Below are 6368 nucleotides of genomic sequence, written 5' to 3' on the forward strand. Positions count from 1 at the left end.
GCCTTCCAATGTTAAAACTGCGGTGTCAGCGTTGATGCGGCCCGATGAATGCAAAATCTCCGAAACCCGGCGCACCCAATGGGTTGTTGACTCTCCTTCCTCCTGGACACAGGCAGCTAAATCCACAATTAACATGGGCTGCTTGCATGTATCTTTGAAATTCTAAATAAACCGGGCTCTCAACTCGGCCAATGACCTGATAGAATTAGCCGGTAAGCTCTTTAGCCAAGTGCGGGCCGTCCCTTCTAGCATCATGGTGAAGTATTTCGCACATGCCGCATCATCCACATCCAGCATCTCCATGGCCATCTCATAGCTTTCGACCCATGTTTCAGGGGATAAATCGGCGGTGTAATTTGGCACCTTGCGCGGGCCCTTGAAATCCTTGGGCAGGCGCACATTGCGCAATGCCGGGACGAGACACGGCACTCCCAAAGAACTAGAGGTAACTCCTGGTTCCACCAATGTGGTTGGACGAACCAGAGTAAGCTGACGGGCTTCATGCTGCGCCGCTAACTCGGCCTCTCTGCCTGCCCGAGCCCGGTCCACCACCTCCTAAGCATCACCAGCACCACCCTCCGGGTTATTGCCACGGGGCGGATCACGGTTCCGCACATTGCTTGACACTGCCGGTTCATCCATACGCCTGCTGTAACCCGGCTTGGACGGGGAGTGGAATGAATCCGATTGCGACTATATGAATAAGCCTCCTGTTGAACCAAGGTTGTCTGAAGAAGCTCCTTAACCCGACGCGTCACGACCGCCGGCGGAGAATCGCCTTTGATCGGGATGGCCACCAGCCGTGAAGCGGCAGCAACAATGTTGCCCATCGGGTTAGAGTAATGACCCGGTGGCGTGGGGTCATGCGGTGTTACAATGTTGTTCTGACGAGGCGGATCCACCAAACGTGGGTGAACCAGCGCCCCTGCTCCAGGTTCCTCCGCCCGGTTTACCACCGGCGGATTACTCGTCCCTGCTCCTGGGGTGTTAAAGAGATTTCTAGAGTCATAAACCGGCGGCAGGCGAGATCAGTACCTCCTCTTCAGGACTTCGTTCGACGCACTTTGATCCAGCATAATCCGGTAAGCTTGTGCATCCAAAGCGGCCCGCTCCGCGGCCATCCTGGTATCCTCAGCTACTAAGTCGGCTTTAGCCTGGGTGATCTGATCTTTCACTTTCATGATTTCCGCATTGTGTGCATCCTGATCCTCCGGGTTAACCTCCTCCATCAGCGTTGCCAACGCGTCAAACAAATCAGATAGAACCTGAGCTGGCGGTCGCACAAGGCCTGCTGCCCCGGCCACTATTGCCGCTGTCGATCCAGAAATCATCGCCGCTGCGGTCGAAGAGTGGAGCGCCGGTTGTGTACCGGCCATGAAGATCGCAACCCGGTTTGGCAGATCAAAGGGGTCCGGAATACTGTCGCCATCGGAACAGCCCCCAATCCCGCCATCCTGTAACTGATATAACGACTCGGTCTCTCTGGTCGATGACTCGTCGCCGGAATAAACGACGGTCTCACCACCAGATTCCGATCTATCCTCAGATTCCCCTCCATGGATAACTCCCACGAAGGCACGCTTCATGACAGGCTTGACCCGGGCAGATCTTGCACGCTGAGCCATTTCGATGAGGTCGGTGCAGATGTCCGGCTCAGGGCCCGGTTCGCCGATCTTGCCAATGAAAACGTGTATGCCACCAAAGGGGACCCGGTACCCATACTCGATTGAGCCAGCCTCGGGGCCCCAGCCTGCATCGTCGATGTAGAGCTTGCCGCGACGACTCTTGGTCATCCGGCCCACAACGTAACCCTTGAGTCCTTCGAAGTTTACCTCCAAGAACTTGAAACCATCGTGCGATAGCCCCACGGTGGGCGCCAACTGTCGTGGTTTTGTCATGGCAGATGTCCTAGAGAAAGGACTTAGTCGTGGAGCCATCGCTATGGGTTAACTTAAAGGGGTTAAAGCGGACAAGGGACGCAAGAGAGTTTTATACTAGTTCGGCCCCTTACGATGAAGGTAAAAGCCTACGTCTAGTTGTGATGGAATTGCTGGGGTTTCGATGACCAGGGAGCGAATACGCTTTGCCTGAGTCTCGAGTTGTTGTCTGTTGTCCTTGAACCGCCGCCGGGTCATCCCCTTATATACATGGGTTGACGCCCGTCGGTTTACGGAATCCCGAGGCCGGCTCATAATCGTGTCCGGCTCGGTCTCTACTACTTCTATCTTACAACACAAGTCTACATATCAATGTCGGTTTATGTCTACAGGCCTTAAACCGGCTTTGGGCCCTGGGCCTTCATAAAGCGTCACCATATGTCTTCATGGACTTCAGATACAAATGAACTACTTATGGGGGTAACCCGGCCTTTCCTGGCCGGTTTACGCCCAGTGGTAATATCCCCAACAAGATGGATGAACTTATGAAATTGTTTGCTAGTAAGAGTGCACTCCTATTGATCTTAATGATGTGCCTTTGTATACTTTGATTAAGAATAATAATGAATCTATGGATGTGAATTTTGTTTGTAGGAACGATTTTGGTAATAATGCGTATAGAGGTAATTTCAACCCTAGGCCATTTCCTAGTAATTCCTGTAATAATTATGGTAATTCCTACAAAAATTCTTATGGAAATTATAATAAAATACCCTCTGATCTTGAGAACAATATCAAAGATTTCATTAGTTCTCAAAAGAATTTCAATGCTATGGTTGAAGAAAAATTGCTTAAGATTGATGATTTGGCTAGGAATGTTGATAGAATTTCTCTTGAGATTGATTCTTTGAAAATTAGATCTATGCCACCGAAGCATGATATTAATGAATCTCTGAAAGCTATTAACATTTCTATTGATGAGTGTAAATAAAGAACCGCTAGGATGCGTGCTAAGCGAGATTGCTTTGTAAAAGCGTGTTCTTCTAGTTTTTGTGAAAATAATGATGAAGATCTTAAAGCGATTGATGTGACTCCTATTGAATCTTTGTTTTCTAGTATAAATATTGATAAAGATGGGACTGGAGATGAGTCAACTTTAGCTAGAAGGCGTCCCAATGAGTCAGAGTTTAAAGATCTCAATGCAAAAATTGATAAAAGTGGGATTGAAGAGGTCAAAACTTTAAGTAGCGATGAACCCACTCTTTTGGATTTCAAGGACTTTAATTATGATAATTGTTCTTTGATAGATTGTATTTCCTTGTTGCAATCCATGTTAAATTCTCCTCGTGCTTACAATCAAAATAATGCTTTTACTAAATATACCATTGACGCTATGATGAAATCCTTTGAAGAAAAACTTGAGTTGGAAGTTTCTATCCCTAGAAAGCTTTATGATGAGTGGGAACCTACTATTAAGATTAAGATCAAATATTATGAGTGCTTTTCTTTGTGTGATTTGGGTGCTAGTGTTTCAACGATTCCGAAAACTTTACGTGATGTGTTAGGTTTCCGTGATTTTGACGAGTGTTCTTTGAATTTGCATCTAGCGGATTCCACTATTAAGAAACCTATGGGAAGGATTAATGATGTTCTTATTGTTGAAAATAGGAATTATGTGCCCGTAGATTTCATTGTTCTTGATATAGATTGCAATCCTACATGTCCTATTATTCTTGGTAGACCCTTCCTTAGAAAGATTGGTGCAATTATTGATATGAAAGAAGGAAACATTGGATTTCAATTTCCGTTAAGGAAGGGCATGGAACACTTTCCAAGAAAAAAAATAAGTTGCCATATGAATCTATTATGAGAGATACTTATGGATTGCATACCAAATATGACAATACCTAGATCTATGTTTTATTCCAAGCTAGGGGTGTTAAACAATAGCGCTTGTTGGGAGGCAGCCCAATTTTATTTTTATGTTTTTTGATTTTGGTTATATTTTTCAATAAACACACATTATTACTTCTGTAGTAATTGTGTTTTGGTGTTTCAATTAGTGTTTGAGCCAAGTAAGACCTTTAGGATGGCTTACGGTGGTAGTTGATTTGATCTTGATGAAAACAGAAACTTTTGCGTCGAGTAAAACAATTTTGAAAAATCACATGTACGTGATTTTGATCTGAATTTTTTACACAAGATTTATATACAAATTTCCCAGGATGTCCTAATTTTTTAGAAATTTTAGAGTTATGTAAGTATATGACGTTTACTGATTGCTACAGACTGTTCTGTTTTTGACAAATTCTGTTTTCTATGTGTTGTTTGCTTATTCTGATGAATCTATGGGTACTATCGGGGGGTATGAACCATAAAAAGTTGGAATACAATAGATATAACACCAATATAAATAAAGAATGAGTTCACAACAATACCTAAAAGTGGTGATTTATTTTCTTATACTAACGGATCTCATGAGTTTTCTGTTGTGAAGTTTTCAAGTTTTGGGTAGAGATTTGATGGACTATGGAATAAGGAGTGGCAAGAGCCTAAGCTTGGGGATGCCCAAGGAACCACAACGTAATATTCAAGGACAACCAAGCATCTAAACTTGGGGATGCCCCGGATGGCATCCCCTCTTTCGTCTTCTTTCCATCGGTAAATTTACTTGAGGCTATATTTTTATTCACCACATAGTATGTGTTTTGCTTGGAGCGTTGTGTATGATATGGGTCTTTGCTTTTTAGTTTTCCACAATCATCCTTGTTGTACACACCTTTTGAGAGGGAACGCACGAATCGTGATTTATTAGAATACTCTATGTGCTTCACTTATATTTTTTGAGCTAGGCAATTTGCTCTAGTGCTTCACTTATATCTTTTTAGAGCACGACGGTGGGTTTATTTTTTAGAAATTGTTGAAATCTCATGCTTCACTTATACTATTTTGAGAGTCTCTAAACATCATGGTAATTTTCTTAGTTTATGAATTTAGTTCTAATATGATGGGCATCCATGAGGGATATAATGAAAACTTTCATATAAAGAGCACTGAATACTATGAGAAGTTTGATTCCTTATGATTGTTTTGAGATACAAAGATGGTGATATTAGATTCATGCTAGTGAGTAATTGTGGATTGATAGAAATACATGTGTTAAATTTTGTGATTCCCGTATCATGCACGTATGGTGGACCGTTATGTGATGAAGTCGGAGCATGATCTATTTATTGATTGTCTTCCTTATGAGTGGCAGTCGGGGATGAGCGATGGTCTTTTCCTACCAATCTATCCCCCTAGGAGCATGCGTGTAGTACTTTGTTTTGATGACTAATAATTTTTTGCAATAAGTATGTGATTTCTTTATGACTAATGTTGAGTCCATGGATTATACGCACTCTCACCCTTTCACCATTGCTAGCCTCTCTAGTACTGCGCAATTCTCGCCGGTGCATTACACCCACCATATACCTTCCTCAAAACAGCCACCATACCTACTTATTATGTCATTTCCATAGCCATTCCGATATATATTGCCATGCAACTTCCACCGTTCAGTTTTTAATGACACGCTTCATATAGAGTCATATTTTCTAGCATTGAGTTGTAATTCTTGAGTTGTAACTAAATAAAAGTGTGATGATCATCATTCTTAGAGCATTGTCCCATGCGAGGAAAGGATGATGGAAGCTATGATTCCCTCACAAGTTGGGATGAGTCTCCGGACTTTACAAAGAATAAAAGAGGCCAAAGAAGCCCACATAAAAGAGGCAAAGAAGCCCAAACAAAAAAAGAGAAAAAAGAAAAAATGTGAGAAAAAAGATAAGGGAAAATGTTACTATCCTTTTACCACACTTGTGCTTCAAAGTAGCACCATGATCTTCATGATAGAGAGTCTCCTATTTTGTCACTTTCATATACTAGTGGGAATTTTTCATTATAGAACTTGGCTTTTATATTCCAATGATGGGCTTTCTCAAATTGCCCTAGGTCTTCGTGAGCAAGCGAGTTGGATTCACACCCACTTAGTTTCTTTTTGAGCTTTCATAGACTTATAGCTCTAGTGCATCCGTTACATAGCAATCCGTACTCACTCACATTGATATCTATTAGTGGGCATCTCCATAGCCCTTTAATACGCCTAGTTGATGTGCGACTTTCTCCTTCTTTTTGTCTTCTCCGCAACCACCATATTCTATTCCACCTATAGTGTTATATCCATGGATCACACTCATGTATTGCGTGAAAGTTGAAAAGGTTTGAGAATATCAAAAGTATGAAACAATTACTTGGCTTGTCATCGGGGTTGTGCATAATTTAATACTTTGTGTGATGAAGATGGAGCATAGCCAGGCTATATGATTTGGTAGGGATAACTTTCTTTGGCATGTTATTTTGAGAAGACATGATTGCTTTATTAGTATGCTTGAAGTATTATTGTTTTTATGTCAATATTAAAATTTTGTTTTCAATCTTATGGATCTGAAT

This window comes from Aegilops tauschii, chromosome 3 (assembly GCF_002575655.3).
Source record: "Aegilops tauschii subsp. strangulata cultivar AL8/78 chromosome 3, Aet v6.0, whole genome shotgun sequence".
NCBI classification, from domain to species: Eukaryota; Viridiplantae; Streptophyta; class Magnoliopsida; order Poales; family Poaceae; genus Aegilops; species Aegilops tauschii.